Genomic DNA, 17531 nt, shown 5'->3' with positions numbered 1-17531 from the left:
GTTTCATCCAAGAAAGAGCCAGAAGGGCTGATCTCAACTAATCGGGCTGCATATCCTTGAACCTTGGTGTAGGGCAGTCCTGAGCCAATGTGCCAGCTAATGAATGAAAGCAAAGATTGCAGCCTGGGAAGCAGGGCCTCAAGTAAGTCTACCAACTGACTTTCCTCCAATATAGCCAGCTGAGAAAATGTGGCAAGTGTGTTGAAACCCGATTACATTGAAATGTTTCTCTTCAGAATAGGTGATTTGCTTCAAAACGCCAGCAGCTCGTCTCCCTCAGAGTGCTGTTTCTGTGTAGACTAGGGAAAGACAACACGGTCCCCATTTTAGAAAGGCTCTTTTCCTACTTGGTTTCATCCATGGAAGACCCAGAAAGGCTGCTCTCAACTAATCGGGCTGCACTTTCCTGAATCCTTGGGGTAGAGTAGTTCTGAGCCAATATGCCACCTAAGGAATGAAAGCAAAGTTTCCTTGCTACCGAAAGGCACACCGAGACCTGGTGTTTTCTCTATGAAATTGGCGTGGGCTTGAAGGGTGAGACCTACTGACTGTCCTCCTTTATAGCCAGTTGAGGAAATGTAGCAAGGCTGATGCAACCCGTTTACAACGAAATGTTTCTCTTCAGAGTAGGAGATTTTGCTACCAAAGGCCAGCAGCTCCTCTATCTCAGAGAGCTGTTTCTGGGTAGACAAGGGAAAGACACCATGTTCCCCAGGTGAGAACGGCTCTTTTCCCAGTTGGTTTCATCCATGAAGGAGCCAGAAGTGCTGCTCTCAACTAATCGGGCTGCACATTCCTGAATCCCTGTGGTAGGGCAGTTCTGAGCCAGTATGCCACCTAATCAATGAAAGCAAAGTTTCCTTGCTACAGGAAGGCACACCGAGACCTGGTGTTTTCTCTATGAAATTGGCGTGGGCTTGAAGGGTGAGTCCTAATGACTGCCCTCCTTTATAGCCAGTTGAGGAAATGTAGCAAGGCTGATGCAACCAGCTTACAACGAAATATTTCTCTTCAGAATTGGAGATTTTGCTACCAAAGGCCAGCAGCTCCTCTCCCTCAGAGTGTTGTTTCTGTGTAGACTTGGGAAAGACACCATGGTCCCTAGGTGAGAACGGCTCTTTTCCCACTTGGTTTCATCAATGAAAGAGCCAGAAGCGCTGATCTCAACTAATCAGGTTGAACATCCCTGAATCCTTGCGGTGGGGCAGTCCTGAGCCAATGTACCCGCTCTGGAATGAAAGCAAAGTTCCATCATGGGAAGCAGGGCCTCAAGTAAGTCTTCCAACTGACTGCCCTCCATTACAGCCAGCTGAGAAAATGTGGCAAGGCTGACGCAAACCGCTTACAACGAAATGTTTCTCTTCAGAATAGGAGATTTTGCTACCAAAGGCCAGCAGCTCCTCTCCCTCAGAGTGCTGTTTCTGTGTAGACTAGGGAAAGACACCATGGTCCCCAGGTTAGAACGGCTCTTTTCCCAGTTGGTTTCATCCAAGAAAGAGCCAGAAGGGCTGATCTCAATTAATCGGGCTTCATATCCCTGAACCTTGGAGTGGGGCAGTCCTGAGCCAATGTGCCAGCTAATGAATGAAAGCAAAGATTCCAGCCTGGGAAGCAGGGCCTCAAGTAAGTCTACCAACTGACTTTCCTCCATTATAGCCAGCTGAGAAAATGTGGCAAGGGTGTTGAAACCCGATTACAATGAAATGTTTCTCTTCAGAATAGGAAATTTTGCTACCAAACGCCAGCAGCTCGTCTCCCTCAGAGTGCTGTTTCTGTGTAGACAAGGGAAAGACACCATGGTCCCCAGGTTAGAAAGGCTCTTTTCCTAGTTGCTTTCATCCATGGAAGACCCAAAAACGCTGCTCTCAACTAATCGGACTGCACATTCCTGATATCTTGCAGTAGGGTAATTCTGAGCCAATATTCCACCAAAGGAATGAAAGCAAAGTTTCCTTGCTACAGGAAAGCACACCGAGACCTGGTGTTTTCTCTATGAAATTGGCATTGGCTTGAAGGGTGAGGCCTACTGACTGCCCTCCTTTATAGCCAGTTGAGGAAATGTACCAAGGCTGCGGCCACCCGCTTACAACGAAATGTTTCTCTTCAGAGTAGGAGATTTTGCTACCAAAAGCCAGCAGCTCCTCTCCGTCAGAGTGCTGTTTCTGTGTAGACGAGGGAAAGACACCATGGTCCCCAGGTGAGAACGGCTCTTTTCCCAGTTGGTTTCATCCATGAAAGAGCCAGAAGGGCTGATCTCAACTAATCGGGTTGAACATCCCTGAATCCTTGGGGTGGGGCAGTCCTGAGCCAATGTACCAGCTCTGGAATAAAAGCAAAGTTCCATCATGGGAAGCAGGGCCTCAAGTAAGTCTTCCAACTGACTGCCCTCCATTATAGCCAGCTGAGAAAATGTGGCAAGGCTGACACAACCCGCTTACAACAAAATGTTTCTGTTCAGAATAGGAGATTTTGCTACCAAATGCCAGCAGCTCCTCTCACTCAGAGTGCTGTTTCTGTGTAGACTAGGGAAAGATACCATGGTCCCCAGTTTAAAACGGCTCTTTTCCTAGTTGGTTTCATCCAAGAAAGAGCCAGAAAGGCTGATCTCAACTAATCGGGCTGCATATCCTTGAACCTTGGGGTAGGGCAGTCCTGAGCCAATGTGCCAGCTAATGAATGAAAGCAAAGATTGCAGCCTGGGAAGCAGGGCCTCAAGTAAGTCTACCAACTGACTTTCCTCCAATATAGCCAGCTGAGAAAATGTGGCAAGTGTGTTGAAACCCGATTACAATGAAATGTTTTTCTTCAGAATAGGTGATTGCTTCAAAACGGCAGCAGCTCGTCTCCCTCAGAGTGCTGTTTCTGTGTAGACTAGGGAAAGACACCACGGTCCCCATTTTAGAAAGGCTCTTTTCCTACTTGGTTTCATCCATGGAAGACCCAGAAAGGCTGCTCTCAACTAATCGGGCTGCACTTTCCTGAATCGTTGGGGTAGAGTAGTTCTGAGCCAATATGCCACCTAAGGAAGGAAAGCAAAGTTTCCTTGCTACAGGAAGGCACACCGAGACCTGGTGTTTTCTCTATGAAATAGGCGTGGGTTTGAAGGGTGAGGCCGACTGACTGCCCTCCTTTATAGCCAGTTGAGAATATGTGGCAAGGCTGAGGCAACCCGCTTACAACGAAATATTACTCTTCAGAATAGGATATTTTGCTACCAAATGTTAGCATCCCGTCTCCATCAGAGTGCTGTTTCTGCGTAGACTAGGGAAAGACACCACGGTAGCCAGGTTAGAAAGGCTCTTTTCCTAGTTGCTTTCATCCATGGAAGACCCAGAAATGCTGCTCTCAACTAATCGGACTGCACATTCCTGATACCTTGCGGTAGGGTAGTTCTGAGCCAGTATGTCGCCTAAGTAATGAAAGCAAAGTTTCCTTGCTACAGGAAAGCACACCGAGACCTGGTGTTTTCTCTATGAAATTGGCGTGGGCTTGAAGGGTGAGGCCTAGTGACTGCCCTCCTTTATAGCCAGTTGAGGAAATGTACCAAGGGTGATGCAACCCGCTTACAACGAAATGTTTCTCTTCAGAGTAGGAGATTTTGCTACCAAAGGCCATCAGCTCCTCTCCCTCAGAGTGCTGTTTCTGTGTAGACTAGGGAAAGACACCATGGTCCCCAGGTGAGAACGGCTCTTTGCCCAGTTGGTTTCATCCAAGAAAGAGCCAGAAGGGCTGACCTCAACTAATCGGGCTGCATATCCCTGAATCCTTGGGTTGGGGCAGTCCTGAGCCAATGTGCCAGCTCTGCAATGAAAGCGAAGTTTCCAGCCTGAGAAGCAGGCCCTCAAGAAGATCTGCCAACTGACTGCCCTCCATTATAGCCAGCTGAGAAAATGTGGCAAGGCTGACGCAACCCGCTTACAACAAAATGTTTCCCTTCAGAATAGGAGATTTTGCTACCAAACGCCAGCAGCTCCTCTCCCTCAGAGTGCTGTTTCTGTGTAGACTAGGGAAAGACACCATGGTCCCCAGGTGAGAACGGCTCTTTTCCCAGTTGGTTTCATCCAAGAAAGAGCCAGAAGGGCTGATCTCAACTAATCGGGCTGCATATCCTTGAACCTTGGTGTAGGGCAGTCCTGAGCCAATGTGCCAGCTAATGAATGAAAGCAAAGATTGCAGCCTGGGAAGCAGGGCCTCAAGTAAGTCTACCAACTGACTTTCCTCCAATATAGCCAGCTGAGAAAATGCGGCAAGTGTGTTGAAACCCGATTACAATGAAATGTTTCTCTTCAGAATAGGTGATTTGCTTCAAAACGCCAGCAGCTCGTCTCCCTCAGAGTGCTGTTTCTGTGTAGACTAGGGAAAGACAACACGGTCCCCATTTTAGAAAGGCTCTTTTCCTACTTGGTTTCATCCATGGAAGACCCAGAAAGGCTGCTCTCAACTAATCGGGCTGCACTTTCCTGAATCCTTGGGGTAGAGTAGTTCTGAGCCAATATGCCACCTAAGGAATGAAAGCAAAGTTTCCTTGCTACCGAAAGGCACACCGAGACCTGGTGTTTTCTCTATGAAATTGGCGTGGGCTTGAAGGGTGAGACCTACTGACTGTCCTCCTTTATAGCCAGTTGAGGAAATGTAGCAAGGCTGATGCAACCCGTTTACAACGAAATGTTTCTCTTCAGAGTAGGAGATTTTGCTACCAAAGGCCAGCAGCTCCTCTCTCTCAGAGAGCTGTTTCTGGGTAGACAAGGGAAAGACACCATGTTCCCCAGGTGAGAACGGCTCTTTTCCCAGTTGGTTTCATCCATGAAAGAGCCAGAAGTGCTGCTCTCAACTAATCGGGCTGCACATTCCTGAATCCCTGTGGTAGGGCAGTTCTGAGCCAGTATGCCACCTAATCAATGAAAGCAAAGTTTCCTTGCTACAGGAAGGCACACCGAGACCTGGTGTTTTCTCTATGAAATTGGCGTGGGCTTGAAGGGTGAGTCCTAATGACTGCCCTCCTTTATAGCCAGTTGAGGAAATGTAGCAAGGCTGATGCAACCAGCTTACAACGAAATATTTCTCTTCAGAATTGGAGATTTTGCTACCAAAGGCCAGCAGCTCCTCTCCCTCAGAGTGTTGTTTCTGTGTAGACTTGGGAAAGACACCATGGTCCCTAGGTGAGAACGGCTCTTTTCCCACTTGGTTTCATCAATGAAAGAGCCAGAAGCGCTGATCTCAACTAATCAGGTTGAACATCCCTGAATCCTTGCGGTGGGGCAGTCCTGAGCCAATGTACCCGCTCTGGAATGAAAGCAAAGTTCCATCATGGGAAGCAGGGCCTCAAGTAAGTCTTCCAACTGACTGCCCTCCATTACAGCCAGCTGAGAAAATGTGGCAAGGCTGACGCAAACCGCTTACAACGAAATGTTTCTCTTCAGAATAGGAGATTTTGCTACCAAAGTCCAGCAGCTCCTCTCCCTCAGAGTGCTGTTTCTGTGTAGACTAGGGAAAGACACCATGGTCCCCAGGTTAGAACGGCTCTTTTCCCAGTTGGTTTCATCCAAGAAAGAGCCAGAAGGGCTGATCTCAATTAATCGGGCTTCATATCCCTGAACCTTGGAGTGGGGCAGTCCTGAGCCAATGTGCCAGCTAATGAATGAAAGCAAAGATTCCAGCCTGGGAAGCAGGGCCTCAAGTAAGTCTACCAACTGACTTTCCTCCATTATAGCCAGCTGAGAAAATGTGGCAAGGGTGTTGAAACCCGATTACAATGAAATGTTTCTCTTCAGAATAGGAAATTTTGCTACCAAACGCCAGCAGCTCGTCTCCCTCAGAGTGCTGTTTCTGTGTAGACAAGGGAAAGACACCATGGTCCCCAGGTTAGAAAGGCTCTTTTCCTAGTTGCTTTCATCCATGGAAGACCCAAAAACGCTGCTCTCAACTAATCGGACTGCACATTCCTGATATCTTGCAGTAGGGTAATTCTGAGCCAATATTCCACCAAAGGAATGAAAGCAAAGTTTCCTTGCTACAGGAAAGCACACCGAGACCTGGTGTTTTCTCTATGAAATTGGCATTGGCTTGAAGGGTGAGGCCTACTGACTGCCCTCCTTTATAGCCAGTTGAGGAAATGTACCAAGGCTGCGGCCACCCGCTTACAACGAAATGTTTCTCTTCAGAGTAGGAGATTTTGCTACCAAAAGCCAGCAGCTCCTCTCCGTCAGAGTGCTGTTTCTGTGTAGACGAGGGAAAGACACCATGGTCCCCAGGTGAGAACGGCTCTTTTCCCAGTTGGTTTCATCCATGAAAGAGCCAGAAGGGCTGATCTCAACTAATCGGGTTGAACATCCCTGAATCCTTGGGGTGGGGCAGTCCTGAGCCAATGTACCAGCTCTGGAATAAAAGCAAAGTTCCATCATGGGAAGCAGGGCCTCAAGTAAGTCTTCCAACTGACTGCCCTCCATTATAGCCAGCTGAGAAAATGTGGCAAGGCTGACACAACCCGCTTACAACAAAATGTTTCTGTTCAGAATAGGAGATTTTGCTACCAAATGCCAGCAGCTCCTCTCACTCAGAGTGCTGTTTCTGTGTAGACTAGGGAAAGATACCATGGTCCCCATTTTAAAACGGCTCTTTTCCTAGTTGGTTTCATCCAAGAAAGAGCCAGAAAGGCTGATCTCAACTAATCGGGCTGCATATCCTTGAACCTTGGGGTAGGGCAGTCCTGAGCCAATGTGCCAGCTAATGAATGAAAGCAAAGATTGCAGCCTGGGAAGCAGGGCCTCAAGTAAGTCTACCAACTGACTTTCCTCCAATATAGCCAGCTGAGAAAATGTGGCAAGTGTGTTGAAACCCGATTACAATGAAATGTTTTTCTTCAGAATAGGTGATTGCTTCAAAACGCCAGCAGCTCGTCTCCCTCAGAGTGCTGTTTCTGTGTAGACTAGGGAAAGACACCACGGTCCCCATTTTAGAAAGGCTCTTTTCCTACTTGGTTTCATCCATGGAAGACCCAGAAAGGCTGCTCTCAACTAATCGGGCTGCACTTTCCTGAATCGTTGGGGTAGAGTAGTTCTGAGCCAATATGCCACCTAAGGAAGGAAAGCAAAGTTTCCTTGCTACAGGAAGGCACACCGAGACCTGGTGTTTTCTCTATGAAATAGGCGTGGGTTTGAAGGGTGAGGCCGACTGACTGCCCTCCTTTATAGCCAGTTGAGAATATGTGGCAAGGCTGAGGCAACCCGCTTACAACGAAATATTACTCTTCAGAATAGGATATTTTGCTACCAAATGTTAGCATCCCGTCTCCATCAGAGTGCTGTTTCTGCGTAGACTAGGGAAAGACACCACGGTAGCCAGGTTAGAAAGGCTCTTTTCCTAGTTGCTTTCATCCATGGAAGACCCAGAAATGCTGCTCTCAACTAATCGGACTGCACATTCCTGATACCTTGCGGTAGGGTAGTTCTGAGCCGGTATGTCGCCTAAGTAATGAAAGCAAAGTTTCCTTGCTACAGGAAAGCACACCGAGACCTGGTGTTTTCTCTATGAAATTGGCGTGGGCTTGAAGGGTGAGGCCTAGTGACTGCCCTCCTTTATAGCCAGTTGAGGAAATGTACCAAGGGTGATGCAACCCGCTTACAACGAAATGTTTCTCTTCAGAGTAGGAGATTTTGCTACCAAAGGTCAGCAGCTCCTCTCCCTCAGAGTGCTGTTTCTGTGTAGACTAGGGAAAGACACCATGGTCCCCAGGTGAGAACGGCTCTTTGCCCAGTTGGTTTCATCCAAGAAAGAGCCAGAAGGGCTGACCTCAACTAATCGGGCTGCATATCCCTGAATCCTTGGGTTGGGGCAGTCCTGAGCCAATGTGCCAGCTCTGCAATGAAAGCGAAGTTTCCAGCCTGAGAAGCAGGCCCTCAAGAAGATCTGCCAACTGACTGCCCTCCATTATAGCCAGCTGAGAAAATGTGGCAAGGCTGACGCAACCCGCTTACAACAAAATGTTTCCCTTCAGAATAGGAGATTTTGCTACCAAACGCCAGCAGCTCCTCTCCCTCAGAGTGCTGTTTCTGTGTAGACTAGGGAAAGACACCATGGTCCCCAGGTGAGAACGGCTCTTTTCCCAGTTGGTTTCATCCAAGAAAGAGCCAGAAGGGCTGATCTCAACTAATCGGGCTGCATATCCTTGAACCTTGGTGTAGGGCAGTCCTGAGCCAATGTGCCAGCTAATGAATGAAAGCAAAGATTGCAGCCTGGGAAGCAGGGCCTCAAGTAAGTCTACCAACTGACTTTCCTCCAATATAGCCAGCTGAGAAAATGTGGCAAGTGTGTTGAAACCCGATTACAATGAAATGTTTCTCTTCAGAATAGGTGATTTGCTTCAAAACGCCAGCAGCTCGTCTCCCTCAGAGTGCTGTTTCTGTGTAGACTAGGGAAAGACAACACGGTCCCCATTTTAGAAAGGCTCTTTTCCTACTTGGTTTCATCCATGGAAGACCCAGAAAGGCTGCTCTCAACTAATCGGGCTGCACTTTCCTGAATCCTTGGGGTAGAGTAGTTCTGAGCCAATATGCCACCTAAGGAATGAAAGCAAAGTTTCCTTGCTACCGAAAGGCACACCGAGACCTGGTGTTTTCTCTATGAAATTGGCGTGGGCTTGAAGGGTGAGACCTACTGACTGTCCTCCTTTATAGCCAGTTGAGGAAATGTAGCAAGGCTGATGCAACCCGTTTACAACGAAATGTTTCTCTTCAGAGTAGGAGATTTTGCTACCAAAGGCCAGCAGCTCCTCTCTCTCAGAGAGCTGTTTCTGGGTAGACAAGGGAAAGACACCATGTTCCCCAGGTGAGAACGGCTCTTTTCCCAGTTGGTTTCATCCATGAAAGAGCCAGAAGTGCTGCTCTCAACTAATCGGGCTGCACATTCCTGAATCCCTGTGGTAGGGCAGTTCTGAGCCAGTATGCCACCTAATCAATGAAAGCAAAGTTTCCTTGCTACAGGAAGGCACACCGAGACCTGGTGTTTTCTCTATGAAATTGGCGTGGGCTTGAAGGGTGAGTCCTAATGACTGCCCTCCTTTATAGCCAGTTGAGGAAATGTAGCAAGGCTGATGCAACCAGCTTACAACGAAATATTTCTCTTCAGAATTGGAGATTTTGCTACCAAAGGCCAGCAGCTCCTCTCCCTCAGAGTGTTGTTTCTGTGTAGACTTGGGAAAGACACCATGGTCCCTAGGTGAGAACGGCTCTTTTCCCACTTGGTTTCATCAATGAAAGAGCCAGAAGCGCTGATCTCAACTAATCAGGTTGAACATCCCTGAATCCTTGCGGTGGGGCAGTCCTGAGCCAATGTACCCGCTCTGGAATGAAAGCAAAGTTCCATCATGGGAAGCAGGGCCTCAAGTAAGTCTTCCAACTGACTGCCCTCCATTACAGCCAGCTGAGAAAATGTGGCAAGGCTGACGCAAACCGCTTACAACGAAATGTTTCTCTTCAGAATAGGAGATTTTGCTACCAAAGTCCAGCAGCTCCTCTCCCTCAGAGTGCTGTTTCTGTGTAGACTAGGGAAAGACACCATGGTCCCCAGGTTAGAACGGCTCTTTTCCCAGTTGGTTTCATCCAAGAAAGAGCCAGAAGGGCTGATCTCAATTAATCGGGCTTCATATCCCTGAACCTTGGAGTGGGGCAGTCCTGAGCCAATGTGCCAGCTAATGAATGAAAGCAAAGATTCCAGCCTGGGAAGCAGGGCCTCAAGTAAGTCTACCAACTGACTTTCCTCCATTATAGCCAGCTGAGAAAATGTGGCAAGGGTGTTGAAACCCGATTACAATGAAATGTTTCTCTTCAGAATAGGAAATTTTGCTACCAAACGCCAGCAGCTCGTCTCCCTCAGAGTGCTGTTTCTGTGTAGACAAGGGAAAGACACCATGGTCCCCAGGTTAGAAAGGCTCTTTTCCTAGTTGCTTTCATCCATGGAAGACCCAAAAACGCTGCTCTCAACTAATCGGACTGCACATTCCTGATATCTTGCAGTAGGGTAATTCTGAGCCAATATTCCACCAAAGGAATGAAAGCAAAGTTTCCTTGCTACAGGAAGGCACACCGAGACCTGGTGTTTTCTCTATGAAATAGGCGTGGGTTTGAAGGGTGAGGCCGACTGACTGCCCTCCTTTATAGCCAGTTGAGAATATGTGGCAAGGCTGAGGCAACCCGCTTACAACGAAATATTACTCTTCAGAATAGGATATTTTGCTACCAAATGTTAGCATCCCGTCTCCATCAGAGTGCTGTTTCTGCGTAGACTAGGGAAAGACACCACGGTAGCCAGGTTAGAAAGGCTCTTTTCCTAGTTGCTTTCATCCATGGAAGACCCAGAAATGCTGCTCTCAACTAATCGGACTGCACATTCCTGATACCTTGCGGTAGGGTAGTTCTGAGCCGGTATGTCGCCTAAGTAATGAAAGCAAAGTTTCCTTGCTACAGGAAAGCACACCGAGACCTGGTGTTTTCTCTATGAAATTGGCGTGGGCTTGAAGGGTGAGGCCTAGTGACTGCCCTCCTTTATAGCCAGTTGAGGAAATGTACCAAGGGTGATGCAACCCGCTTACAACGAAATGTTTCTCTTCAGAGTAGGAGATTTTGCTACCAAAGGTCAGCAGCTCCTCTCCCTCAGAGTGCTGTTTCTGTGTAGACTAGGGAAAGACACCATGGTCCCCAGGTGAGAACGGCTCTTTGCCCAGTTGGTTTCATCCAAGAAAGAGCCAGAAGGGCTGACCTCAACTAATCGGGCTGCATATCCCTGAATCCTTGGGTTGGGGCAGTCCTGAGCCAATGTGCCAGCTCTGCAATGAAAGCGAAGTTTCCAGCCTGAGAAGCAGGCCCTCAAGAAGATCTGCCAACTGACTGCCCTCCATTATAGCCAGCTGAGAAAATGTGGCAAGGCTGACGCAACCCGCTTACAACAAAATGTTTCCCTTCAGAATAGGAGATTTTGCTACCAAACGCCAGCAGCTCCTCTCCCTCAGAGTGCTGTTTCTGTGTAGACTAGGGAAAGACACCATGGTCCCCAGGTGAGAACGGCTCTTTTCCCAGTTGGTTTCATCCAAGAAAGAGCCAGAAGGGCTGATCTCAACTAATCGGGCTGCATATCCTTGAACCTTGGTGTAGGGCAGTCCTGAGCCAATGTGCCAGCTAATGAATGAAAGCAAAGATTGCAGCCTGGGAAGCAGGGCCTCAAGTAAGTCTACCAACTGACTTTCCTCCAATATAGCCAGCTGAGAAAATGTGGCAAGTGTGTTGAAACCCGATTACAATGAAATGTTTCTCTTCAGAATAGGTGATTTGCTTCAAAACGCCAGCAGCTCGTCTCCCTCAGAGTGCTGTTTCTGTGTAGACTAGGGAAAGACAACACGGTCCCCATTTTAGAAAGGCTCTTTTCCTACTTGGTTTCATCCATGGAAGACCCAGAAAGGCTGCTCTCAACTAATCGGGCTGCACTTTCCTGAATCCTTGGGGTAGAGTAGTTCTGAGCCAATATGCCACCTAAGGAATGAAAGCAAAGTTTCCTTGCTACCGAAAGGCACACCGAGACCTGGTGTTTTCTCTATGAAATTGGCGTGGGCTTGAAGGGTGAGACCTACTGACTGTCCTCCTTTATAGCCAGTTGAGGAAATGTAGCAAGGCTGATGCAACCCGTTTACAACGAAATGTTTCTCTTCAGAGTAGGAGATTTTGCTACCAAAGGCCAGCAGCTCCTCTCTCTCAGAGAGCTGTTTCTGGGTAGACAAGGGAAAGACACCATGTTCCCCAGGTGAGAACGGCTCTTTTCCCAGTTGGTTTCATCCATGAAAGAGCCAGAAGTGCTGCTCTCAACTAATCGGGCTGCACATTCCTGAATCCCTGTGGTAGGGCAGTTCTGAGCCAGTATGCCACCTAATCAATGAAAGCAAAGTTTCCTTGCTACAGGAAGGCACACCGAGACCTGGTGTTTTCTCTATGAAATTGGCGTGGGCTTGAAGGGTGAGTCCTAATGACTGCCCTCCTTTATAGCCAGTTGAGGAAATGTAGCAAGGCTGATGCAACCAGCTTACAACGAAATATTTCTCTTCAGAATTGGAGATTTTGCTACCAAAGGCCAGCAGCTCCTCTCCCTCAGAGTGTTGTTTCTGTGTAGACTTGGGAAAGACACCATGGTCCCTAGGTGAGAACGGCTCTTTTCCCACTTGGTTTCATCAATGAAAGAGCCAGAAGCGCTGATCTCAACTAATCAGGTTGAACATCCCTGAATCCTTGCGGTGGGGCAGTCCTGAGCCAATGTACCCGCTCTGGAATGAAAGCAAAGTTCCATCATGGGAAGCAGGGCCTCAAGTAAGTCTTCCAACTGACTGCCCTCCATTACAGCCAGCTGAGAAAATGTGGCAAGGCTGACGCAAACCGCTTACAACGAAATGTTTCTCTTCAGAATAGGAGATTTTGCTACCAAAGTCCAGCAGCTCCTCTCCCTCAGAGTGCTGTTTCTGTGTAGACTAGGGAAAGACACCATGGTCCCCAGGTTAGAACGGCTCTTTTCCCAGTTGGTTTCATCCAAGAAAGAGCCAGAAGGGCTGATCTCAATTAATCGGGCTTCATATCCCTGAACCTTGGAGTGGGGCAGTCCTGAGCCAATGTGCCAGCTAATGAATGAAAGCAAAGATTCCAGCCTGGGAAGCAGGGCCTCAAGTAAGTCTACCAACTGACTTTCCTCCATTATAGCCAGCTGAGAAAATGTGGCAAGGGTGTTGAAACCCGATTACAATGAAATGTTTCTCTTCAGAATAGGAAATTTTGCTACCAAACGCCAGCAGCTCGTCTCCCTCAGAGTGCTGTTTCTGTGTAGACAAGGGAAAGACACCATGGTCCCCAGGTTAGAAAGGCTCTTTTCCTAGTTGCTTTTATCCATGGAAGACCCAAAAACGCTGCTCTCAACTAATCGGACTGCACATTCCTGATATCTTGCAGTAGGGTAATTCTGAGCCAATATTCCACCAAAGGAATGAAAGCAAAGTTTCCTTGCTACAGGAAAGCACACCGAGACCTGGTGTTTTCTCTATGAAATTGGCATTGGCTTGAAGGGTGAGGCCTACTGACTGTCCTCCTTTATAGCCAGTTGAGGAAATGTAGCAAGGCTGATGCAACCCGTTTACAACGAAATGTTTCTCTTCAGAGTAGGAGATTTTGCTACCAAAGGCCAGCAGCTCCTCTATCTCAGAGAGCTGTTTCTGGGTAGACAAGGGAAAGACACCATGTTCCCCAGGTGAGAACGGCTCTTTTCCCAGTTGGTTTCATCCATGAAGGAGCCAGAAGTGCTGCTCTCAACTAATCGGGCTGCACATTCCTGAATCCCTGTGGTAGGGCAGTTCTGAGCCAGTATGCCACCTAATCAATGAAAGCAAAGTTTCCTTGCTACAGGAAGGCACACCGAGACCTGGTGTTTTCTCTATGAAATTGGCGTGGGCTTGAAGGGTGAGTCCTAATGACTGCCCTCCTTTATAGCCAGTTGAGGAAATGTAGCAAGGCTGATGCAACCAGCTTACAACGAAATATTTCTCTTCAGAATTGGAGATTTTGCTACCAAAGGCCAGCAGCTCCTCTCCCTCAGAGTGTTGTTTCTGTGTAGACTTGGGAAAGACACCATGGTCCCTAGGTGAGAACGGCTCTTTTCCCACTTGGTTTCATCAATGAAAGAGCCAGAAGCGCTGATCTCAACTAATCAGGTTGAACATCCCTGAATCCTTGCGGTGGGGCAGTCCTGAGCCAATGTACCCGCTCTGGAATGAAAGCAAAGTTCCATCATGGGAAGCAGGGCCTCAAGTAAGTCTTCCAACTGACTGCCCTCCATTACAGCCAGCTGAGAAAATGTGGCAAGGCTGACGCAAACCGCTTACAACGAAATGTTTCTCTTCAGAATAGGAGATTTTGCTACCAAAGTCCAGCAGCTCCTCTCCCTCAGAGTGCTGTTTCTGTGTAGACTAGGGAAAGACACCATGGTCCCCAGGTTAGAACGGCTCTTTTCCCAGTTGGTTTCATCCAAGAAAGAGCCAGAAGGGCTGATCTCAATTAATCGGGCTTCATATCCCTGAACCTTGGAGTGGGGCAGTCCTGAGCCAATGTGCCAGCTAATGAATGAAAGCAAAGATTCCAGCCTGGGAAGCAGGGCCTCAAGTAAGTCTACCAACTGACTTTCCTCCATTATAGCCAGCTGAGAAAATGTGGCAAGGGTGTTGAAACCCGATTACAATGAAATGTTTCTCTTCAGAATAGGAAATTTTGCTACCAAACGCCAGCAGCTCGTCTCCCTCAGAGTGCTGTTTCTGTGTAGACAAGGGAAAGACACCATGGTCCCCAGGTTAGAAAGGCTCTTTTCCTAGTTGCTTTCATCCATGGAAGACCCAAAAACGCTGCTCTCAACTAATCGGACTGCACATTCCTGATATCTTGCAGTAGGGTAATTCTGAGCCAATATTCCACCAAAGGAATGAAAGCAAAGTTTCCTTGCTACAGGAAAGCACACCGAGACCTGGTGTTTTCTCTATGAAATTGGCATTGGCTTGAAGGGTGAGGCCTACTGACTGCCCTCCTTTATAGCCAGTTGAGGAAATGTACCAAGGCTGCGGCCACCCGCTTACAACGAAATGTTTCTCTTCAGAGTAGGAGATTTTGCTACCAAAAGCCAGCAGCTCCTCTCCGTCAGAGTGCTGTTTCTGTGTAGACGAGGGAAAGACACCATGGTCCCCAGGTGAGAACGGCTCTTTTCCCAGTTGGTTTCATCCATGAAAGAGCCAGAAGGGCTGATCTCAACTAATCGGGTTGAACATCCCTGAATCCTTGGGGTGGGGCAGTCCTGAGCCAATGTACCAGCTCTGGAATAAAAGCAAAGTTCCATCATGGGAAGCAGGGCCTCAAGTAAGTCTTCCAACTGACTGCCCTCCATTATAGCCAGCTGAGAAAATGTGGCAAGGCTGACACAACCCGCTTACAACAAAATGTTTCTGTTCAGAATAGGAGATTTTGCTACCAAATGCCAGCAGCTCCTCTCACTCAGAGTGCTGTTTCTGTGTAGACTAGGGAAAGATACCATGGTCCCCAGTTTAAAACGGCTCTTTTCCTAGTTGGTTTCATCCAAGAAAGAGCCAGAAAGGCTGATCTCAACTAATCGGGCTGCATATCCTTGAACCTTGGGGTAGGGCAGTCCTGAGCCAATGTGCCAGCTAATGAATGAAAGCAAAGATTGCAGCCTGGGAAGCAGGGCCTCAAGTAAGTCTACCAACTGACTTTCCTCCAATATAGCCAGCTGAGAAAATGTGGCAAGTGTGTTGAAACCCGATTACAATGAAATGTTTTTCTTCAGAATAGGTGATTGCTTCAAAACGCCAGCAGCTCGTCTCCCTCAGAGTGCTGTTTCTGTGTAGACTAGGGAAAGACACCACGGTCCCCATTTTAGAAAGGCTCTTTTCCTACTTGGTTTCATCCATGGAAGACCCAGAAAGGCTGCTCTCAACTAATCGGGCTGCACTTTCCTGAATCGTTGGGGTAGAGTAGTTCTGAGCCAATATGCCACCTAAGGAAGGAAAGCAAAGTTTCCTTGCTACAGGAAGGCACACCGAGACCTGGTGTTTTCTCTATGAAATAGGCGTGGGTTTGAAGGGTGAGGCCGACTGACTGCCCTCCTTTATAGCCAGTTGAGAATATGTGGCAAGGCTGAGGCAACCCGCTTACAACGAAATATTACTCTTCAGAATAGGATATTTTGCTACCAAATGTTAGCATCCCGTCTCCATCAGAGTGCTGTTTCTGCGTAGACTAGGGAAAGACACCACGGTAGCCAGGTTAGAAAGGCTCTTTTCCTAGTTGCTTTCATCCATGGAAGACCCAGAAATGCTGCTCTCAACTAATCGGACTGCACATTCCTGATACCTTGCGGTAGGGTAGTTCTGAGCCGGTATGTCGCCTAAGTAATGAAAGCAAAGTTTCCTTGCTACAGGAAAGCACACCGAGACCTGGTGTTTTCTCTATGAAATTGGCGTGGGCTTGAAGGGTGAGGCCTAGTGACTGCCCTCCTTTATAGCCAGTTGAGGAAATGTACCAAGGGTGATGCAACCCGCTTACAACGAAATGTTTCTCTTCAGAGTAGGAGATTTTGCTACCAAAGGTCAGCAGCTCCTCTCCCTCAGAGTGCTGTTTCTGTGTAGACTAGGGAAAGACACCATGGTCCCCAGGTGAGAACGGCTCTTTGCCCAGTTGGTTTCATCCAAGAAAGAGCCAGAAGGGCTGACCTCAACTAATCGGGCTGCATATCCCTGAATCCTTGGGTTGGGGCAGTCCTGAGCCAATGTGCCAGCTCTGCAATGAAAGCGAAGTTTCCAGCCTGAGAAGCAGGCCCTCAAGAAGATCTGCCAACTGACTGCCCTCCATTATAGCCAGCTGAGAAAATGTGGCAAGGCTGACGCAACCCGCTTACAACAAAATGTTTCCCTTCAGAATAGGAGATTTTGCTACCAAACGCCAGCAGCTCCTCTCCCTCAGAGTGCTGTTTCTGTGTAGACTAGGGAAAGACACCATGGTCCCCAGGTGAGAACGGCTCTTTGCCCAGTTGGTTTCATCCAAGAAAGAGCCAGAAGGGCTGATCTCAACTAATCGGGCTGCATATCCTTGAACCTTGGTGTAGGGCAGTCCTGAGCCAATGTGCCAGCTAATGAATGAAAGCAAAGATTGCAGCCTGGGAAGCAGGGCCTCAAGTAAGTCTACCAACTGACTTTCCTCCAATATAGCCAGCTGAGAAAATGTGGCAAGTGTGTTGAAACCCGATTACAATGAAATGTTTCTCTTCAGAATAGGTGATTTGCTTCAAAACGCCAGCAGCTCGTCTCCCTCAGAGTGCTGTTTCTGTGTAGACTAGGGAAAGACAACACGGTCCCCATTTTAGAAAGGCTCTTTTCCTACTTGGTTTCATCCATGGAAGACCCAGAAAGGCTGCTCTCAACTAATCGGGCTGCACTTTCCTGAATCCTTGGGGTAGAGTAGTTCTGAGCCAATATGCCACCTAAGGAATGAAAGCAAAGTTTCCTTGCTACCGAAAGGCACACCGAGACCTGGTGTTTTCTCTATGAAATTGGCGTGGGCTTGAAGGGTGAGACCTACTGACTGTCCTCCTTTATAGCCAGTTGAGGAAATGTAGCAAGGCTGATGCAACCCGTTTACAACGAAATGTTTCTCTTCAGAGTAGGAGATTTTGCTACCAAAGGCCAGCAGCTCCTCTCTCTCAGAGAGCTGTTTCTGGGTAGACAAGGGAAAGACACCATGTTCCCCAGGTGAGAACGGCTCTTTTCCCAGTTGGTTTCATCCATGAAAGAGCCAGAAGTGCTGCTCTCAACTAATCGGGCTGCACATTCCTGAATCCCTGTGGTAGGGCAGTTCTGAGCCAGTATGCCACCTAATCAATGAAAGCAAAGTTTCCTTGCTACAGGAAGGCACACCGAGACCTGGTGTTTTCTCTATGAAATTGGCGTGGGCTTGAAG

Source organism: Eschrichtius robustus, chromosome 20, assembly GCF_028021215.1.
Source record: "Eschrichtius robustus isolate mEscRob2 chromosome 20, mEscRob2.pri, whole genome shotgun sequence".
Classification (NCBI taxonomy): Eukaryota; Metazoa; Chordata; class Mammalia; order Artiodactyla; family Eschrichtiidae; genus Eschrichtius; species Eschrichtius robustus.
This window is presented reverse-complemented; position numbering follows the sequence as displayed.